At 49.1% G+C, this 22,877-nt stretch overlaps 1 protein-coding gene across 2 annotated transcripts in view; it reads right to left on the bottom strand.

The window, feature by feature from the left end:
• LOC142731470 (uncharacterized) overlaps positions 1-16,280 on the bottom strand; it is a 46,333-nt gene extending 30,053 nt beyond the window's left edge. For both annotated transcript variants that reach the window (XR_012878941.1, XR_012878940.1), the window contains exon 1: positions 16,179-16,280. The gene's annotated coding sequence lies outside the window, so the exon portion shown is untranslated. The remainder of the gene's footprint in view (positions 1-16,178) is intronic.
• Positions 16,281-22,877: the final 6,597 nt, after the last annotated feature.

The raw sequence follows: 22,877 nt of genomic DNA on the forward strand, positions 1-22,877 counted from the left end.
TTACCACACACTGCTCCCTGTAGATATTACCACACACTGCTCCCTGTATATATTACCACACACACTGCTCCCTGTATATATTACCACACACACTGCTCCCTGTAGATATTACCACACACACTGCTCCCTGTAGATATTACCACACACACGCTGCTTCCTGTACATATTACCACACACACACTGCTCCCTGTATATATTACCACACACACTGCTCCCTGTAGATATTACCACACACACTGCCCCCTGTAGATATTACCACACACACTGCTCCCTGTACATATTACCACACACTGCTCCCTGTACATATTACCACACACTGCTCCCTGTATATATTACCACACTGCTCCCTGTAGATATTACCACACACACTGCTCCCTGTAGATATTACCACACACACTGCTCCCTGTAGATATTACCACACACACTGCTCCCTGTAGATATTACCACACACTGCTCCCTGTAGATATTACCACAGACACTGCTCCCAGTAGATATTACCACACACACTGCTCCCTGTAGATATTACCATACACACTGCTCCCTGTAGATATTACCACACACACTGCTCCCTGTAGATATTACCACACACACTGCTCCCTGTAGATATTACCACACACACTGCTCCCTGTAGATATTACCACACACACTGCTCCCTGTAGATATTACCACACACACTGCTCCCTGTAGATATTACCACACACTGCTCCCTGTAGATATTACCACACACACTGCTCCCTGTAGATATTACCACACACTGCTCCCTGTAGATATTACCACACACACTGCTCCCTGTAGATATTACCACACACACTGCTCCCTGTAGATATTACCACACACACTGCTCCCTGTAGGTATTACCACACACACACTGCTCCCTGTAGATATTACCACACACACACACTGCTCCCTGTAGATATTACCACACACTGCTCCCTGTAGATATTACCACACACACTGCTCCCTGTAGGGAATGCCACACACTGCTCCCTGTAGGGAATGCCACACACTGCTCCCTGTAGGGAATGCCACACATTGCTCCCTGTAGGGAATGCCACACACTGCCCCTTGTAGATATTACCACACACTGCTCCCTGTAGATATTACCACACACACTGCTCCCTGTATATATTACCACACACACTGCTCCCTGTAGATATTACCACACACACAGCCCCCCTGTAGATATTACCACACACACAGCCCCCCTGTAGATATTACCACACACACAGCCCCCCCTGTAGATATTACCACACACTGCTCCCTGTAGATATTACCACACACACTGCTCCCTGTAGATATTACCACACACACTGCTCCCTGTAGATATTACCACACACACTGCTCCCTGTAGATATTACCACACACACTGCTCCCTGTAGATATTACCACACACACTGCTCCCTGTAGATATTACCACAGACACTGCTCCCTGTAGATATTACCACACACTGCTCCCTGTAGATATTACCACACACTGCTCCCTGTATATATTACCACACACACTGCTCCCTGTATATATTACCACACACACTGCTCCCTGTAGATATTACCACACACACTGCTCCCTGTAGATATTACCACACACACGCTGCTTCCTGTACATATTACCACACACACACTGCTCCCTGTATATATTACCACACACACTGCTCCCTGTAGATATTACCACACACACTGCCCCCTGTAGATATTACCACACACACTGCTCCCTGTACATATTACCACACACTGCTCCCTGTACATATTACCACACACTGCTCCCTGTATATATTACCACACTGCTCCCTGTAGATATTACCACACACACTGCTCCCTGTAGATATTACCACACACACTGCTCCCTGTAGATATTACCACACACACTGCTCCCTGTAGATATTACCACACACTGCTCCCTGTAGATATTACCACAGACACTGCTCCCAGTAGATATTACCACACACACTGCTCCCTGTAGATATTACCATACACACTGCTCCCTGTAGATATTACCACACACACTGCTCCCTGTAGATATTACCACACACTGCTCCCTGTAGATATTACCACACACACTGCTCCCTGTAGGGAATGCCACACACTGCTCCCTGTAGGGAATGCCACACACTGCTCCCTGTAGGGAATGCCACACATTGCTCCCTGTAGGGAATGCCACACACTGCCCCTTGTAGATATTACCACACACTGCTCCCTGTAGATATTACCACACACACTGCTCCCTGTAGATATTACCACACACTGCTCCCTGTAGATATTACCACACACACTGCTCCCTGTAGGGAATGCCACACACTGCTCCCTGTAGGGAATGCCACACACTGCTCCCTGTAGGGAATGCCACACATTGCTCCCTGTAGGGAATGCCACACACTGCCCCTTGTAGATATTACCACACACTGCTCCCTGTAGATATTACCACACACACTGCTCCCTGTATATATTACCACACACACTGCTCCCTGTAGATATTACCACACACACTGCTCCCTGTAGATATTACCACACACACACTGCTCCCTGTAGATATTACCACACACACACTGCTCCCTGTAGATATTACCACACACTGCTCCCTGTAGATATTACCACACACACTGCTCCCTGTAGATATTATCACACACTGCTCCCTGTAGATATTACCACACACACTGCTCCCTGTATATATTACCACACACACTGCTCCCTGTAGATATTACCACACACACTGCTCCCTGTAGATATTACCACACACACTGCTCCCTGTATATATTACCACACACACTGCTCCCTGTATATATTACCACACACACTGCTCCCTGTAGATATTACCACACACTGCCCCCTGTACATATTACCACACACACTGCTCCCTGTACATATTACCACACACTGCTCCCTGTATATATTACCACACACTGCTCCCTGTAGATAATACCACACACACTGCTCCCTGTAGATATTACCACACACTGCTCCCTGTAGAAATTACCACAGACACCGCTCCCTGTAGGTATTACCACACACACTGCTCCCTGTAGATATTACCACACACACTGCTCCCTGTAGATATTACTACACACACTGCTCCCTGTAGATATTACCACACACACTGCTCCCTGTAGATATTACCACACACACTGCTCCCTGTAGATATTACCACACACACTGCTCCCTGTACATATTACCACACACTGCTCCCTGTACATATTACTACACACACTGCTCCCTGTAGATATTACCACACACACTGCTCCCTGTAGATATTACCACACACACTGCTCCCTGTACATATTACCACACACACTGCTCCCTGTACATATTACCACACACTGCTCCCTGTACATATTACCAAACACTGCTCCCTGTAGATATTACCACACACACTGCTCCCTGTAGATATTACCACACACTGCTCCCTGTAGATATTACCACAGACACTGCTCCCTGTAGATATTACCACACACACTGCTCCCTGTAGATATTACCACACACACTGCTCCCTGTAGATATTACCACACACACTGCTCCCTGTAGGGAATGCCACACACTGCTCCCTGTAGGGAATGCCACACACTGCCCCTTGTAGATATTACCATACACTGCTCCCTGTAGATATTACCACACACACACTGCTCCCTGTACATATTACCACACACACTGCTCCCTGTAGATATTACCACACACACTGCTCCCTGTAGATATTACCACACACACTGCTCCCTGTAGATATTACCACACACACACTGCTCCCTGTATATATTACCACACTGCTCCCTGTAGATATTACCACACTGCTCCCTGTAGATATTACCACACACACAGCCCCCTGTAGATATTACCACACACACTGCTCCCTGTAGATATTACCACACACACACTGCTCCCTGTAGATATTACCACACACACACTGCTCCCTGTAGATATTACCACACACACACTGCTCCCTGTAGATATTACCACACACACACTGCTCCCTGTAGATATTACCACACACACTGCTCCCTGTAGATATTACCACACACACTGCTCCCTGTAGATATTACCACACACACTGCTCCCTGTATATATTACCACACACTGCTCCCTGTAGATATTACCACACACTGCTCCCTGTAGATATTACCACACACTGCTCCCTGTATATATTACCACACACTGCTCCCTGTAGATATTACCACACACACTGCTCCCTGTAGATATTACTACACACTGCTCCCTGTAGATATTACCACACACTGCCCCCTGTAGATATTACCACACACACACACATACACACTGCTCCCTGTAGATATTACCACACACTGCTCCCTGTAGATATTACCACACCCAGCCCCCTGTAGATATTACCACACACACCGCCCCCTGTAGATATTACCACACACACACATTGCTCCCTGTAGATATTACCACACACACTGCTCCCTGTACATATTACCACACACTGCTCCCTGTACATATTACCACACACTGCTCCCTGTATATATTACCACACTGCTCCCTGTAGATATTACCACACACACTGCTCCCTGTAGATATTACCACACACTGCTCCCTGTAGATATTACCACACACACTGCTCCCTGTAGATATTACCACACACACTGCTCCCTGTAGATATTACCACACACACTGCTCCCTGTAGATATTACCACAGACACTGCTCCCTGTAGATATTACCACACACACTGCCCCCTGTAGATATTACCACACACACTGCTCCCTGTAGATATTACCACACACTGCTCCCTGTAGATATTACCACACACTGCTCCCTGTATATATTACCACACTGCTCCCTGTAGATATTACCACACACACTGCTCCCTGTAGATATTACCACACACACTGCCCCCTGTAGATATTACCACACACACTGCTCCCTGTAGATATTACCACACACACTGCTCCCTGTAGATATTACTACACACACTGCTCCCTGTAGATATTACCACACACACTGCTCCCTGTAGATATTACCACACACACTGCTCCCTGTAGATATTGCCACACACACTGCTCCCTGTAGATAGGGCCACACACAGCCCCCCTGTAGATAGCGCCACACACAGCCCCCCTGTAGATAGCGCCACACACAGCCCCCCTGTAGATAGCGCCACACACAGCCCCCCTGTAGATAGCGCCACACACAGCCCCCCTGTAGATAGCGCCACACACAGCCCCCCTGTAGATAGCGCCACACACAGCCCCCCTGTAGATAGCGCCACACACAGCCCCCCTGTAGATAGCGCCACACACAGCCCCCCTGTAGATAGCGCCACACACAGCCCCCCTGTAGATAGCGCCACACACAGCCCCCCTGTAGATAGCGCCACACACAGCCCCCCTGTAGATAGCGCCACACACAGCCCCCCTGTAGATAGCGCCACACACAGCCCCCCTGTAGATAGCGCCACACACAGCCCCCCTGTAGATAGCGCCACACACAGCCCCCTGTAGATAGGGCCACACACAGCCCCCCTGTACATAGCGCCACACACAGCCCCCTGTAGATAGCGAGACCAAAAGAGAAAATAAATGCTGAGAAACAAAGAAGTAATGAAAATACAAAAATATTTTATTAACATATAATAAGACATGTAAAAAGAATCCATAAACCCACAGTAAAAACACGGATCCTTGACTGGAGCATTAACCAAACCATGTATCTATATATGAACGGTTAGTGAGACACATGTGTATCCCTTGATGGAAAATAATATGACATGAGTGTGTGAGCGTCTTTGAGAGTATAGTCTATTAAAGTAAATAGGTCAGCTATGTGCATATGTGAATGCAAAGTACTGTAGACTAAATAGAATCACACCCTATAGTCAAAAAATAAGTTAGCAGTACTATGGTACAATAAACGTAACAACACACGTCATTTATAAATGCAATGGGATCAAACATGCAGAGATTCCGTAATAAGGTAAGTAAAGTACACAAAATAGAGGAGGTCTCACATACGCATAATGAATGAACAGAATGAATGCAGCCAAGGTCCACCCCAACGCGCGTTTCGGCGCTAATGCCACACACTGCTCCCTGTAGGGAATGCCACACACTGCTCCCTGTAGGGAATGCCACACATTGCTCCCTGTAGGGAATGCCACACATTGCCCCTTGTAGATAGTGCCACACAGTGCTCCCTGTAGATATTACCACACACTGCTCTCTGTAGATATTACCACACACACTGCTCCCTGTAGATATTACCACACACACTGCTCCCTGTAGATATTACCACACACACTGCTCCCTGTAGATATTACTACACACTGCTCCCTGTAGATATTACCACACACACTGCCCCCCTGTAGATAGCGCCACACACAGCGCCCCTGTAGATAGGGCCACACACAGCCCACTTGTAGATAGGGCCACACACAGCCCACCTGTACATAGCGCCACACACAGCCCCCCTGTAGATAGCGCCACAGACACTGCTCCCTGTAGATATTACCACAGACACTGCTCCCTGTATATATTACCACACACACTGCTCCCTGTAGATATTACCACACACTGCTCCTTGTAGATATTACCACACACTGCTCCCTGTAGATATTACCACACACACTGCTCCCTGTAGGGAATGCCACACACTGCTCCCTGTAGGGAATGCCACACATTGCTCCCTGTAGGGAATGCCACACACTGCCCCTTGTAGATAGTGCCACACAGTGCTCCCTGTAGATAGGGCCACACACAGCCCACCTGTACATAGCGCCACACACAGCCCACCTGTACATAGCGCCACACACAGCCCCCCTGTAGATAGCGCCACACTCAGTGCCCCTTGTAGATGGCGCTCAACACTGCCCCTGTAGATAGCGCTCCACACAGCCCCCTGTAGATGGCGCCACACACAGCCCCCTGTAGATGGCGCCACAAACAGTCCTACTGTGGATAGCGCCACAAACAGCCCCCCTGTAGATAGCACCACACCCCCCCCCCTTGTAGAAAGCACCACACCCCCTTGTAGATTGCTCCACACACAGCCCTCCTGTAGATTGCGCCACACAAAGCCCCCTTGTAGGGAGAGCCACACACATCACCTTGTGGATAATGGCACACACATCCCCTTGTAGATAACGCCACATACCCCCCTTGTAGATAGCGCCACAAACATCCCCTTGTAGAAAGCGCCACACCCCCCTTGTACATAGTGCCACAAAGGGCCGGCCAGAACGGTGTGCCATTGCACTGGGTGCATCACTCTAGCAGGTGGAAGGGGGCGCTGCACTGGCTACCTTTCCCCTGCTTGTTTCAGAAGCGCCCGGGCCCGGTGACTCAGCATCCGCCTTTCCGCCCATAGCAGCCATAGCGGCGACACCGGGAATGAGGACGCCCATGCTGCCAGTCGGGATCGGCCCCCCATGGCCGGCGGCACCGCTAGCAGCTGCTACAGCTGTAGCAACGCCACATTCAATAGTGTCTGCGTGATCAGTACACAGGTACTATTAAATACTATAGCAAAGCAGGAAGGTATCTCCCAGCTCTGCTATCTGCTAGCGCCATTGTGTGGCTGGGGATTCCGCTCCTGGATGAAGCGCTTGATGTCTCTGTCCATATATGGACAGTGACATCAGGGGCAACTCCTGAAGCGTAATCCCGGTCCACAGCGTTGCCGATGCAGTGACCGGGGATTCCACTTCAGTAGAGGCCCTTGACGTCACTGTCCATAAATAGACAGAGTCATCAAGCGCTCCGTCCAGGAGCGGAATCTCCAGCCACAGGGGGATTCCGCTCTTTCAGGGAGCTACAGTAGCGCTATGTACAGGAAGGGGGGGGGGAATTCTATCATCTACAATGGGGCTGTGTGGCACTATCTACAGGGGAATCTGTGAGTGGCGGGCTGATGGTCTTCAAGTGGTTTTCACCTCTGACCTCCAATTAAAGTTAATAGGAGGCAGAAAATACCTGTGGCGTTCGTTTGGAGCTTTCTTTGCCTACGTCTTTTCCGTTAGCTTCAACGGCTTAAAAAAAAAAAAGTCAAACAACGCTGTCAATTTAAAATCTGCCTTAAAATTCCTGAAGGAATTTTGGGGGGAGTATGGCACTGTCTACATTGGGAGGTGGAGGGCTGTATGGCACTGTCTACAAGGGGGAGGTGAGGGGCTGTATGGCACAATCTACAGGGGGCACTATCTACAAGGGGGGCTGTGTGTGTGCCAGCGAGGGGAGGGGGGCATTATAAAATTCCTGAAGGAATTTTGAGGAAGATATTTTCTGCCTTACAAAAAACGCTGTGTGAACATATTCTCAGTGTAGTGCTTGTTTTTAGCTGTTTTCTGTCTTTCTCGAAACAATTTTTGGTAGGGGTGCCCTGAGGAAATTTTATTTCTCCAGTGGTGCCTCGAGTCCGAAAAGGTTGGGAAACTCTGCACTAGGCTACAGGATCACGCCGGCCTACGCAAGGATCCCGTCGCGGAGCAGCGCAGTTCGTCTTGGGAACGGGGCCTAGAGGTGTACAATTTTTTTGTGTTTGGGGCACTGTCTACATCGGGAGGTGGGGGGCTGTATGGCACTGTCTACAAGGGGGAGGTGAGGGGCTGTATGGCACTGTCTACATGGGGGAGGTGGGGGGCTATATGGCATGATCTACAAGGGGGAGTTGCGGCTCTGTATAGAACGGTCTACATGGGGGAGGTGGGGGGGTTGTATGTCACGATCTACAAGGGGGAGGTGGGGGAATGAACAGCACTGTCTACAAGGGGGAGGTGGTGGGCTGTATGACACTCAACAAGGAGGGGTGGCGGATTATGGCACAGTCTACAGGGAGGCTGTATGGCACAATCTACAGGGGGCACTATCTACAAGGGGGGCTGTGTGTGTGCCAGCGAGGGGAGGGGGGCATTATACTGTGTGAAGGCCACTAAGCAGACATTATTCTGTGTAAGGGCACTACAGGGGGAAATCTACTGTGTATGGCACTTAGGGGGCAAAACACTGTGTGGGCAAAATTAGAGGACAAAATACTGTGTCCTTAAAGGGGTAATAATATATGATATTATTATTATTTTTGGGGCGTGGCCAGCAAGCAGCATGGATAGTCGTATCTGAGCTGAGCTCCCGGGGACCGTAACCTCTCCTGCTGATTATCCTGTCATCCTGGCTGGTAAATCTTTTTACTGGGACCAGACAAACTCTGGGCATACCTCTACCCCTCGCAGGCTACCCGGGGACATTCTTCGTGACTTCGTCGGCCCTGCGGACGGAAACAGTGCACGACGGCCTGGTATTCTGCTGCAGCCTGCACTCTACGCACTTCCACTTGATATTAACCCAGCCCAGGAGACAACGAAGGACTTGCATCCACTTGCATCGGAGGTACACTGTTTATGCCCGACATCTCTTGCTTCTCCCAGGTGTCTTTTGGTCCTCTCTGTCAGACTCCGTGGTCCTGGTTGCATGGGCTTCTGTTCCTCGTGGCGGCTGGTGGTTAATGGCGGCCTGTCTGTGTCTGCAAGGCACGCATGATGAAACATTCTTTATCTGTCTCCCCTGACAGCCGGTGAAGGTACAGACCTCAGGCTCAGTTGGGGACGACAGTTTTGATTTCTCTCAGGGCAGACCCTGAGATTCCATTGTTACCAGTATCTGGGTGGTGAGTTGCGGCCTAACGGAGCCATTTTGCATATATGCCTGTTATACATCTATGTCACTGATTTGGCTCACCTGCTCACTATACTTTCTGGGACTGCCTGCCTACCCGGTTCTTTGTCTATAGAGCTTACTTACCATATATAACTTCCTACCAGTGTGCCATACTCTGTTAAAAGGAGACTGTATCTGCTGCCTTACTTTTCCTGCTACACTATTGGTGGGGTGAGACCTACCTATTTCAGCTATACTGTGCACCATGCGTAAATCTAAACCTCAGTCTGCAGTGGATAAGCTAAAAGATTTTGCTCGTACTGATCAGGACGAAGATAATTCCTCTCCACGTAAAACGTGATCTACTCACCTCAAAAATAAAGAGGGTGATGACAATTGTTCCTTGATGACGGGCCTCGGGGTTCCCTCATATTAGGCGATCCTGTCCCCACCTAATCTGTTTACAGGAGACTCACCTCATTAGTGAAAGATCTAGTTATCTTAAGAAACCTTGGATACAATGGGCGTGCCACTCCTTTCACACTTTTTATTCTAGAGGGGTTTCCCTGCTGATACATCGCACTGTACGATGGAATCCAATACAGACGCGAAGAGACCCAGCTGGAGGTTTCGTTTTTGTTTATGCTGAAATAGACACGAAGCCATATGTTATTCTGTGTATATATAATCCACCACAGGCTAACACCTCCGTCCTTCAGGCAGCTATTGCTTTTGTACATCAAATTAGGTAATGTCTCCGGCTATAGACCGTTTCTCACAAGATCCCGCCCATAATTTAACACCCACTACCCCTTTGTGTCAGCTGATAGAAGGTTTGGCCTGGATTGATCTATGAAGACATTGTCACCCACAGGTTCTGGAATACACTTGTCATTCTCCTGGGAGACAGGCTCTCTCCAGGATTGATCTATGAAGACATTGTCACCCACAGGTTCTGGAATACACTTGTCATTCTCCTGGGAGACAGGCTCTCTCCAGGATTGATCTATGAAGACATTGTCACCCACAGGTTCTGGAATACACTTGTCATTCTCCTGGGAGACAGGCTCTCTCCAGGATTGATCTATGAAGACATTGTCACCCACAGGTTCTGGAATACACTTGTCATTCTCCTGGGAGACAGGCTCTCTCCAGGATTGATCTATGAAGACATTGTCACCCACAGGTTCTGGCATACACTTGTCATTCTCCTGGGAGACAGGCTCTCTCCAGGATTGATCTATGAAGACATTGTCACCCACAGGTTCTGGAATACACTTGTCATTCTCCTGGGAGACAGGCTCTCTCCAGGATTGATCTATGAAGACATTGTCACCCACAGGTTCTGGAATACACTTGTCATTCTCCTGGGAGACAGGCTCTCTCCAGGATTGGTCTATGAAGACATTGTCACCCACAGGTTCTGGAATACACTTGTCATTCTCCTGGGAGACAGGCTCTCTCCAGGATTGATCTATGAAGACATTGTCACCCACAGGTTCTGGAATACACTTGTCATTCTCCTGGGAGACAGACTCTCTCCAGGATTGATCTATGAAGACATTGTCACCCACAGGTTCTGGAATACACTTGTCATTCTCCTGGGAGACAGGCTCTCTCCAGGATTGATCTATGAAGACATTGTCACCCACAGGTTCTGGAATACACTTGTCATTCTCCTGGGAGACAGGCTCTCTCCAGGATTGATCTATGAAGACATTGTCACCCACAGGTTCTGGAATACACTTGTCATTCTCCTGGGAGACAGGCTCTCTCCAGGATTGATCTATGAAGACATTGTCACCCACAGGTTCTGGAATACACTTGTCATTCTCCTGGGAGACAGGCTCTCTCCAGGATTGATCTATGAAGACATTGTCACCCACAGGTTCTGGAATACACTTGTCATTCTCCTGGGAGACAGGCTCTCTCCAGGATTGATCTATGAAGACATTGTCACCCACAGGTTCTGGAATACACTTGTCATTCTCCTGGGAGACAGGCTCTCTCCAGGATTGATCTATGAAGACATTGTCACCCACAGGTTCTGGAATACACTTGTCATTCTCCTGGGAGACAGGCTCTCTCCAGGATTGATCTATGAAGACATTGTCACCCACAGGTTCTGGAATACACTTGTCATTCTCCTGGGAGACAGGCTCTCTCCAGGATTGATCTATGAAGACATTGTCACCCACAGGTTCTGGAATACACTTGTCATTCTCCCGGGAGACAGGCTCTCTCCAGGATTGATCTATGAAGACATTGTCACCCACAGGTTCTGGAATACACTTGTCATTCTCCTGGGAGACAGGCTCTCTCCAGGATTGATCTATGAAGACATTGTCACCCACAGGTTCTGGAATACACTTGTCATTCTCCTGGGAGACAGGCTCTCTCCAGGATTGATCTATGAAGACATTGTCACCCACAGGTTCTGGAATACACTTGTCATTCTCCCGGGAGACAGGCTCTCTCCAGGATTGATCTATGAAGACATTGTCACCCACAGGTTCTGGAATACACTTGTCATTCTCCCGGGAGACAGGCTCTCTCCAGGATTGATCTATGAAGACATTGTCACCCACAGGTTCTGGAATACACTTGTCATTCTCCTGGGAGACAGGCTCTCTCCAGGATTGATCTATGAAGACATTGTCACCCACAGGTTCTGGAATACACTTGTCATTCTCCTGGGAGACAGGCTCTCTCCAGGATTGATCTATGAAGACATTGTCACCCACAGGTTCTGGAATACACTTGTCATTCTCCCGGGAGACAGGCTCTCTCCAGGATTGATCTATGAAGACATTGTCACCCACAGGTTCTGGAATACACTTGTCATTCTCCTGGGAGACAGGCTCTCTCCAGGATTGATCTATGAAGACATTGTCACCCACAGGTTCTGGAATACACTTGTCATTCTCCTGGGAGACAGGCTCTCTCCAGGATTGATCTATGAAGACATTGTCACCCACAGGTTCTGGAATACACTTGTCATTCTCCTGGGAGACAGGCTCTCTCCAGGATTGATCTATGAAGACATTGTCACCCACAGGTTCTGGAATACACTTGTCATTCTCCTGGGAGACAGGCTCTCTCCAGGATTGATCTATGAAGACATTGTCACCCACAGGTTCTGGAATACACTTGTCATTCTCCTGGGAGACAGGCTCTCTCCAGGATTGATCTATGAAGACATTGTCACCCACAGGTTCTGGAATACACTTGTCATTCTCCTGGGAGACAGGCCCTCTCCAGGATTGATCTATGAAGACATTGTCACCCACAGGTTCTGGAATACACTTGTCATTCTCCTGGGAGACAGGCTCTCTCCAGGATTGATCTATGAAGACATTGTCACCCACAGGTTCTGGAATACACTTGTCATTCTCCTGGGAGACAGGCTCTCTCCAGGATTGATCTATGAAGACATTGTCACCCACAGGTTCTGGAATACACTTGTCATTCTCCTGGGAGACAGGCTCTCTCCAGGATTGATCTATGAAGACATTGTCACCCACAGGTTCTGGAATACACTTGTCATTCTCCTGGGAGACAGGCTCTCTCCAGGATTGGTCTATGAAGACATTGTCACCCACAGGTTCTGGAATACACTTGTCATTCTCCCGGGAGACAGGCTCTCTCCAGGATTGATCTATGAAGACATTGTCACCCACAGGTTCTGGAATACACTTGTCATTCTCCTGGGAGACAGGCTCTCTCCAGGATTGATTATGTTTTTGGTTCTCCTGCTTTATGTGTCCTCCATATCACTCTCTCCCAGGGGGATTTCGGACCACAGTGCGATACTGGTCAGGTTGGTTACATTTCACTCGTTTATATAAACATGTGCTTCACCTTAAGACTAAGCGCAAATTGTTTTATTACACGTCAATATTATTTTGAGATGGAGAATCAATCCAGTCAGTTATTGGCCCACTTAATTAGACACAATAACTCCTCCAATTCAGGATAATGAGGGTGGTCTATTAACAGAGGGGGATGCCATTGCTACCAGATTTAGAAAGGACTATACCATTTTATATAGTTCCACCTCTAATCATACCATCGCAGACGTTGTAGTTTATCTGAGGGATCTGACTTTTCCTACTCTCTCTTCATCGCAGGTTACATTGCTTGACTCCCCTATGATGATGGCGGAACTTCAAGAGGCTATTCGGGAAATGTCTCTCCATAAATCCCCAGGTCCTGATGGGCTCCCTATTGAAGGTTATAGGAGGTATCGGGAACATATGGGCCCCATGTTGTTAGATACTCTTAACCAGGCTTTACTCAGCCACTCACTTCCCTCTACATTTGATGATGCTTCTATTATTGTGCTACTGAAGCCGGATAAAGACCCTGTTGATTGTGGTTCTTATAGACCAATTTCCCTAGTTAACGTGGACTATAAAATCCTACCTAAGATCCTGGCAAAGCGACTGAATCAAGTTGTTCTAACAATTATTCACCCTGACCAAACTGAATTCATGCGCGGTAAATCTACATCTATAAACATTACACGTGTACAGACACTTATGCAGATGGCTAGAATGCGTCATTTGCCTTGGGCTGTCGCTTCATTAGATACTATGAAGGCGTTCGACTCTGTTGAGTGCTCCTTCCTTCTGGCCGGCCTTCACAGCTTTGCTCCTACATTTATCTCATGGATCCAACTTCTCTATAAATCCCCTATGGCTATTGTGGTGGTCAATGGCATCCCCTCTGATTCTTCTCCTCTGGCACGGGGTACGCGGCAGGGATGTCCCCTCTCACCGCTTTTATTTGCTATTGCCATTGAAGCTATAGCTATTAGATTGAGATCCACCCCTATGGTAACTGGTGTGCAGTGGGAGGGAGGGTCTGCTGTGGTGGGCCTGTACGCTGACGAGAAGGTCCTTTTCCTGCGCAGCCCTCATGAGTCTTTTGGTCACGCTGTCCGCTTGCTAGATGCCTTTTTGCCATTTTCTGGGCTTAGGGTTAATTGGCAGAAGTGCCCCATTTCCTACATCAGGAGATCGGCGCTGTAATGTCGGTGACAGTAATGCTTTATATTTAGAAAAACGATCTATATTTACCACGTTAGGAGCGATTTTACATTTATGCTAATGAGTTTCTTAATGCCCAAGTGGGCGTGTTTTTACTTTAGACCAAGTGGGCGTTGTACAGAGGAATGTATCACGCTGACCAATCACTGACCAATCAGCGTCATGCACTTCTCTCCATTCATTTAGTCAGTGCATAGTGACACTGCGTTGTTCACGATCTGCTGTCTTATACTGACACATTAACGTCACTGTAGTGTTTAGACAGTGAATAGACATTCCTTCCAGCCAGGACGCGATGTCTATTCACAATCCCGACACTTCGGTAACGTTTACAGCAGAGCAAAGCGTAATCTCCCTGTAACCGGTCATTAACAGCGAGATCTCGCGAGATTACACTTTGCTCTGCTGTAAGTACCACAGAAACGTTACCGAAGTGTCGGGATTGTGAATAGACATGGCGTCCTGGCTGGAAGGAATGTCTATTCACTGTCTAAACACTTCAGTAACGTTAATGTGTAAGTGACTGAGCCCAGGCTAAGTGTAGAATCCCCAGTCAGAGGGTTGCCGACGCTCTGGCCGGGTATTCCGCTCCCGGAGGAGTGAATGGCAGAGCAGGGAGCGGAGAGTTTCCTGCTCCGCCACAGTATTCAGTAGTACCTGCGTCCTGAGGATGCAAATACAATTGAAAATGGCCGGGACAGTTATTTGCCGGGACTGTCTCTGTAAATTTGGGACAGTCCCGGCAAATTCAGGACTGTTGGCCACTATGAGAATATGGCGACACTAAATAACATTGTTTTCTAACAAAAAGTTATTTCTATGTAAATATCGCACATCATGAAAAAAACCATAGAAATTTGGTATCGTCCGGCAGAATCTAATCCTCGCACCGCGGGACCGGCAGAAAAATAAACAAGAAATAGATCTGAGGGAACAACTAAACCCGTGCTGGTGATTAAGGGGTTAACCTGCGGTGCGGATTATAGACACGCAGGATATCGCATTTATACCGCGGATTCGCGGCGCATTTGTTGCAGAATTTCCCCATTAAGTGAAATGGAAAGTCAAGTTCCGCAACAACCGCCATTGTTCCCAGAATCCTCTGCGGCTCCACCGCGTGTTCACAGCAACGCTGCAGGTTACACATATATAAAAAAGAAGGCGTCATGTGACCCCTGCAGCCAATCACAGGCCGGAGAGGTCACATGTCATTATAGGGGTCACCTGGACACAGCCGGAAGAGCAGGGGCGTGTTGCTATGGTAACGCTGGGAGAGGTGGGGATCGGCCTTGTTGTATTTCTGTAGTAGATATTCGGGGGGATTATACGTCCACCATTTGGGGTGAATATTCGGGTGATTTCCTTGCGTGTTGTGGGTCGTATTCACTACGTGTGAACATTCCCTTAAACCGCACGGTGAACGACATTAACAAGAAATGTATAAAAGTCAGTGAATAAGTTGTAAGTCCCGAATATTATGTCATTACAAAACAAAGACTCGTCCCACAAACCATCCGACGACTACAAAGACCAGAAATAACCACTTACCCCAAAGAGGCCGGCACTGGAGGGGTTAAATCCGGGCTAGGAGTCCAGTGGGCGGGGTCACTCAATGATTGACAACAGAGAGAACACCCGACCAGCGCTGCTCTTTACCTCATCACGTAACAGCGGAAGGACCTGTGATGACGTCACCACCAAGTGACAGGAAAAGGCGGAGCTTATTAGTGGAGAGAGGCGGAGGTGGAAGGACCTGGGATATCAAGGTCACGTGACCGCGGCATCAGGGGCGGGGAGCTTAGACGTTTGAGCGATGTATGAAGGACCTGTGTGATGATCAAGTGACGTGAGGGGTCCTGAGCATCATATATCGGTCATAACAGTGCAAAATATAATGTGTTGTGGTAAAAGGACCTGTGATGACATCACCACCACGTGACTGGGACGGGTGGAGCTTATCATTTGAGAAAAGTGGTGGAGGAGACCTATGAAGCTGATCACGTGACATGTGGGGGGCGGAGCTCTGTGAGTGGTCCGGTCTCCTGTGCTATGTTGAGAAGCGTTCATGATTACGTCACATGAGGGGTGGGGCTATGCCTCCTCTCCAGTTATAAGCTCCGCCTCTCTTCTCCCGGTCACATGGTGGTGACGTCATTACTGGTCCTTCAGCTGTTGCCGTGTATGATGTAGAGAGCAGCGCTGGTCGGGTGTACGTGACTTCCGATCACCGCTGTTGTTTAGTGTTCTCTCTGTTATCAGTCAGGAGATTTCCTATGATGCAGTAGTAAGGTTACATGAGGTCATTTCTGTCCGGTTTTGGTGCGTTTTTGTCTGGCACAGTGTTGGTAATTATTATTATTTATTTTAAGTGGTGTAAATATAAAATACAGGAGGGGATTAACCCCTTGGTGACATCAGATCTATAGTATTATGCTGTACGTGCGCCGTCACACTAGAAGGAGCGGAGCCTGCACCGTACACGGCTACTGACAGCCACCTGCAACCGCCAAGATCAGAGACAGCGCAATCCCGGCCGCTTAACCCCTCGTGATTAATAGTGATGGCGGCGTCTGATCAGTTAGAGATCGCGGCTTCCTCTGTCCTCCGAAGAAACTGCGCGATGCCGACCGGTTATATAAACCCCCCTCACACCGCGCAATCACCGGAAATATAAACCCCCCACACCGCGCAATCACCGGAAATATAAACCCCTCACACCGCGCAATCACCGGAAATATAAACCCCCCCCACACCGCGCAATCACCGGAAATATAAACCACTCACACCGCGCAATCACCGGAAATATAAAACCCCCCACACCGCGCAATCACCGGAAATATAAAACCCCTCACACCGCGCAATCACCGGAAATATAAACCCCTCACACCGCGCAATCACCGGAAATATAAACCCCTCACACCGCGCAATCACCGGAAATATAAACCCCCCCCACACCGCGCAATCACCGGAAATATAAAACCCCTCACACCGCGCAATCACCTGAAATATAAACCCCTCACACCGCGCAATCACCGGAAATATAAAACCCCCCACACCACGCAATCACCGGAAATATAAACCCCCCAAACCACGCAATCACCGGAAATATAAACCCCCTCACACCGCGCAATCACCGGAAATATAAACCCCCTCACACCGCGCAATCACCTGAAATATAAAACACCTCACACCGCGCAATCACCGGAAATATAAACCCCCTCACACCGCGCAATCACCGGAAATATAAAACCCCTCACACCGCGCAATCACCGGAAATATAAACCCCCTCACACCGCGCAATCACCGGAAATATAAAACCCCTCACACCGCGCAATCACCGGAAATATAAAGCCCTCACACCGCGCAATCACCGGAAATATAAAATCCCTCACACCGCGCAATCACCGGAAATATAAACCCCCTCACACCGCGCAATCACCGGAAATATAAACCCCCTCACACCGCGCAATCACCGGAAATATAAAACCCCTCACACCGCGCAATCACCGGAAATATAAACCCCCCACACCGTGCAATCACCGGAAATATAAAACCCCCCCACACCGCGCAATCACCGGAAATATAAACCTGTCACACCGCGTAATCACCGGAAATATAAACCCCTCACACCGCGCAATCACCGGAAATATAAACCCCTCACACCGCGCAATCACCTGAAATATAAACCCCTCACACCGCGCAATCACCGGAAATATAAAACCCCCACACCACGCAATCACCGGAAATATAAACCCCTCACACCGCGCAATCACCGGAAATATAAACCCCCTCACACTGCGCAATCACCGGAAATATAAACCCCTCACACCGCGCAATCACCGGAAATATAAAACACCTCACACCGCGCAATCACCGGAAATATAAACCCCTCACACCGCGCAATCACCGGAAATATAAAACGCCTCACACCGCGCAATCACCGGAAATATAAACCCCTCACACCGCGCAATCACCGGAAATATAAAACCCCTCACACTGCGCAATCACCGGAAATATAAACCCCTTACACCGCGCAATCACCGGAAATATAAACCCCTCACACCGCGCAATCACCGGAAATATAAACCCCTCACACCGTGCAATCACCGGAAATATAAAACCCCTCACACCGCGCAATCACCGGAAATATAAACCCCCTCACACCACGCAATCACCGGAAATATGAAACCCCTCACACCGAGCAAACACCGGAAATATAAACTCACACCGCGCAATCACCGGAAATATAAAACCCCTCACACCGAGCAAACACCGGAAATATAAACTCACACCGCGCAATCACCGGAAATATAAACCCCCTCACACCCCCAATCACCGGAAATATAAAACCTCCCACACCGCGCAATCACCGGAAATATAAAACCCCTCACACCGCGCAATCACCGGAAATATAAACCCCCTCACACCGCGCAATCACCGGAAATATAAACCCCTCACACCGCGCAATCACCTGAAATATAAAACCCCTCCCACCGCGCAATCACCGGAAATATAAACCCCCCACACCGCGCAATCACCGGAAATATAAACCCCTCACACCGCGCAATCACCGGAAATATAAACCCCCTCACACCGCGCAATCACCGGAAATATAAACCCCCCCACACCGCGCAATCACCGGAAATATAAACCCCCTCACACCGCGCAATCACCGGAAATATAAACCCCCTCACACCGCGCAATCACCGGAAATATAAAACTCCTCACACCGCGCAATCACCGGAAATATAAAACCCCCCACACCGCGCAATCACCGGAAATATAAAACCCCCCACACCGCGCAATCACCGGAAATATAAAACCCCTCACACCGCGCAATCACCGGAAATATAAAACCACACACACCGCGCAATCACAGGAAATATAAAACCCCTCACACCGCGCAATCACCGGAAATATAAAACCTCCCACACCGCACAATCACCGGAAATATAAACCCCTCACACCGTGCAATCACCAGAAATATAAACCCCTCACACCGCGCAATCACCGGAAATATAAACCCCCCCACACCGTGCAATCACCGGAAATATAAACCCCCCCACACCGCGCAATCACCGGAAATATAAAACCCCTCACACCGCGCAATCACCGGAAATATAAACCCCTCACACCGCGCAATCACCGGAAATATAAACCCCTCACACCGCACAATCACCGGAAATATAAACCCCTCACACCGCGCAATCACCGGAAATATAAACCCTCACACCGCGCAATCACCGGAAATATAAACCCCCCTCACACCACGCAATCACCGGAAATATAAACCCCCCCCCACACCGCGCAATCACCGGAAATATAAAACCCTTCACACCGCGCAATCACCGGGAATATAAAACCCCCTCACACCGCGCAATCACCGGAAATATAAACCCCCCCCCACACCGAGCAATCACCGGAAATATAAACCCCTCACACCACGCAATCACCGGAAATATAAAACCCTCACACCGCGCAATCACCGGAAATATAAACCCCCTCACACCGCGCAATCACCGGAAATATAAATCCCCTCACACCGCGCAATCACCGGAAATATAAACCCCCTCACACCGCGCAATCACCGGAAATATAAACCCCTCACACCGCGCAATCACCGGAAATATAAACCCCTCACACCGCGCAATCACCGGAAATATAAAACCCTTCACACCGCGCAATCACCGGGAATATAAAACCCCCTCACACCGCGCAATCACCGGAAATATAAACCCCCCCCCCCACACCGAGCAATCACCGGAAATATAAACCCCTCACACCGCGCAATCACCGGAAATATAAACCTCTCACACCGCGCAATCACCGGAAATATAAACCCCTCACACCGCGCAATCACCGGAAATATAAAACCCCTCACACCGCGCAATCACCGGGAATATAAAACCCCCTCACACCGCGCAATCACCGGAAATATAAAACCCCTCACACCGCGCAATCACCGGAAATATAAACCCCTCACACCGCACAATCACCGGAAATATAAACCCCTCACACCGCGCAATCACCGGAAATATAAAACCCCTCACACCGCGCAATCACCGGAAATATAAAACCCCCCCACACCGCGCAATCTCCGGAAATATAAACCCCCCACACCGGGCAATCACGGAAATATAAACCCCTCACACCGCGCAATCACCGGAAATATAAACCCCCTCACACCGCGCAATCACCGGAAATATAAAACACCTCACACCGCGCAATCACCGGAAATATAAACCCCCCCACACCACGCAATCACCGGAAATATAAACCCCTCACACAGCGCAATCACCGGAAATATAAAACACCTCACACCGCGCAATCACTGGAAATATAAACCCCTCACACCGCGCAATCACCGGAAATATAAACCCCTCACACCGCGCAATCACCGGAAATATAAACCCCCTCACACCGCGCAATCACTGGAAATATAACCCCCCCACACCGCGCAATCACCGGAAATATAAACCCCCTCACACCGCGCAATCACCGGAAATATAAACCCCTCACACCGCGCAATCAACGGAAATATAAACCCCCTCACACCGCGCAATCACCGGAAATATAACCCCCCCACACCGCGCAATCACCGGAAATATAAACCCCCTCACACCGCGCAATCACCGGAAATATAACCCCCCCACACCGCGCAATCACCGGAAATATAAACCCCCTCACACCGCGCAATCACCGGAAATATAAACCCCTCACACCGCGCAATCACCGGAAATATAAACCCCCTCACACCGCACAATCACCGGAAATATAAACCCCCCCCCCCCCACACCGCGCAATCACCGGAAATATAAACCCCCCACACCGCGCAATCACCGGAAATATAAACCCTCACACCGCGCAATCCCCGGAAATATAAACCCCCCCACACCGCGCAATCACCGGAAATATAAACACCCCCCACACCGCGCAATCACCGGAAATATAAACCCCTCACAACGCGCAATCACCGGAAATATAAAGCCACCCCCCCAAACAATCACCGGAAATATAAAACCCCTCCCACCGCGCAATCACCGAAAATATAAACCCCCTCACACCGCGCAATCAACGGAAATATAAACCCCCTCACACCGCGCAATCACCGGAAATATAAAACCCCCTCACACCGCGCAATCACCGGAAATATAAACCCCCCACACCGCGCAATCACCGTAAATATAAACCCCCCACACCGCGAAATCACCGGAAATATAAAACCCCTCACACCGCGCAATCACCGGAAATATAAACCCCCCACACCGTGCAATCACCGTAAATATAAACCCCCCACACCGCGAAATCACCGGAAATATAAACCCCTCACACCGCGCAATCACCGGAAATATAAACCCCCCTCACACCGCGCAATCACCGGAAATATAAACCCCCCACACCGCGCAATCACCGTAAATATAAACCCCCCACACCGCGAAATCACCGGAAATATAAAACCCCTCACACCGCGCAATCACCGGAAATATAAAACCCCCTCACACCGCGCAATCACCGGAAATATAAACCCCCCCACACCGCGCAATCACCGTAAATATAAACCCCCCACACCGCGAAATCACCGGAAATATAAAACCCCTCACACCTCGCAATCACCGGAAATATAAACCCCTCACACCGCGCAATCACCGGAAATATAAAACCCTCACACCACGCAATCACCGGAAATATAAACCCCCTCACACCGCACAATCACCGGAAATATAAAACCCCCCCACACCGCGCAATCACCGGAAATATAAAACCCCTCACACCGCGCAATCACCGGAAATATAAACCCCTCACACCGCGCAATCACCGGAAATATAAAACCCCTCACACCGCGCAATCACCGGAAATATAAACCCCTCACACCGCGCAATCACCGGAAATATAAACCCCTCACACCGCGCAATCACCGGAAATATAAACCCCCCACACCGCGCAATCACCGGAAATATAAACCCCTCACACCGCGCAATCACCGGAAATATAAAACCCCTCACACCGCGCAATCATCGGAAATATAAACCCCCTCACACCGCGCAATCACCGGAAATATAAACCCCTCACACCGCGCAATCACCGGAAATATAAAACCCCTCACACCGTGCAATCACCGGAAATATAAAACCCCTCCACACCGCGCAATCACCGGAAATATAAACCCCCCCCCCACACACCGCGCAATCACCGGAAATATAAACCCCTCACACCGCGCAATCACCGGAATTATAAACCCCTCACACC

Source organism: Rhinoderma darwinii, unplaced genomic scaffold (assembly GCF_050947455.1).
Source record: "Rhinoderma darwinii isolate aRhiDar2 unplaced genomic scaffold, aRhiDar2.hap1 Scaffold_799, whole genome shotgun sequence".
NCBI classification, from domain to species: domain Eukaryota; kingdom Metazoa; phylum Chordata; class Amphibia; order Anura; family Rhinodermatidae; genus Rhinoderma; species Rhinoderma darwinii.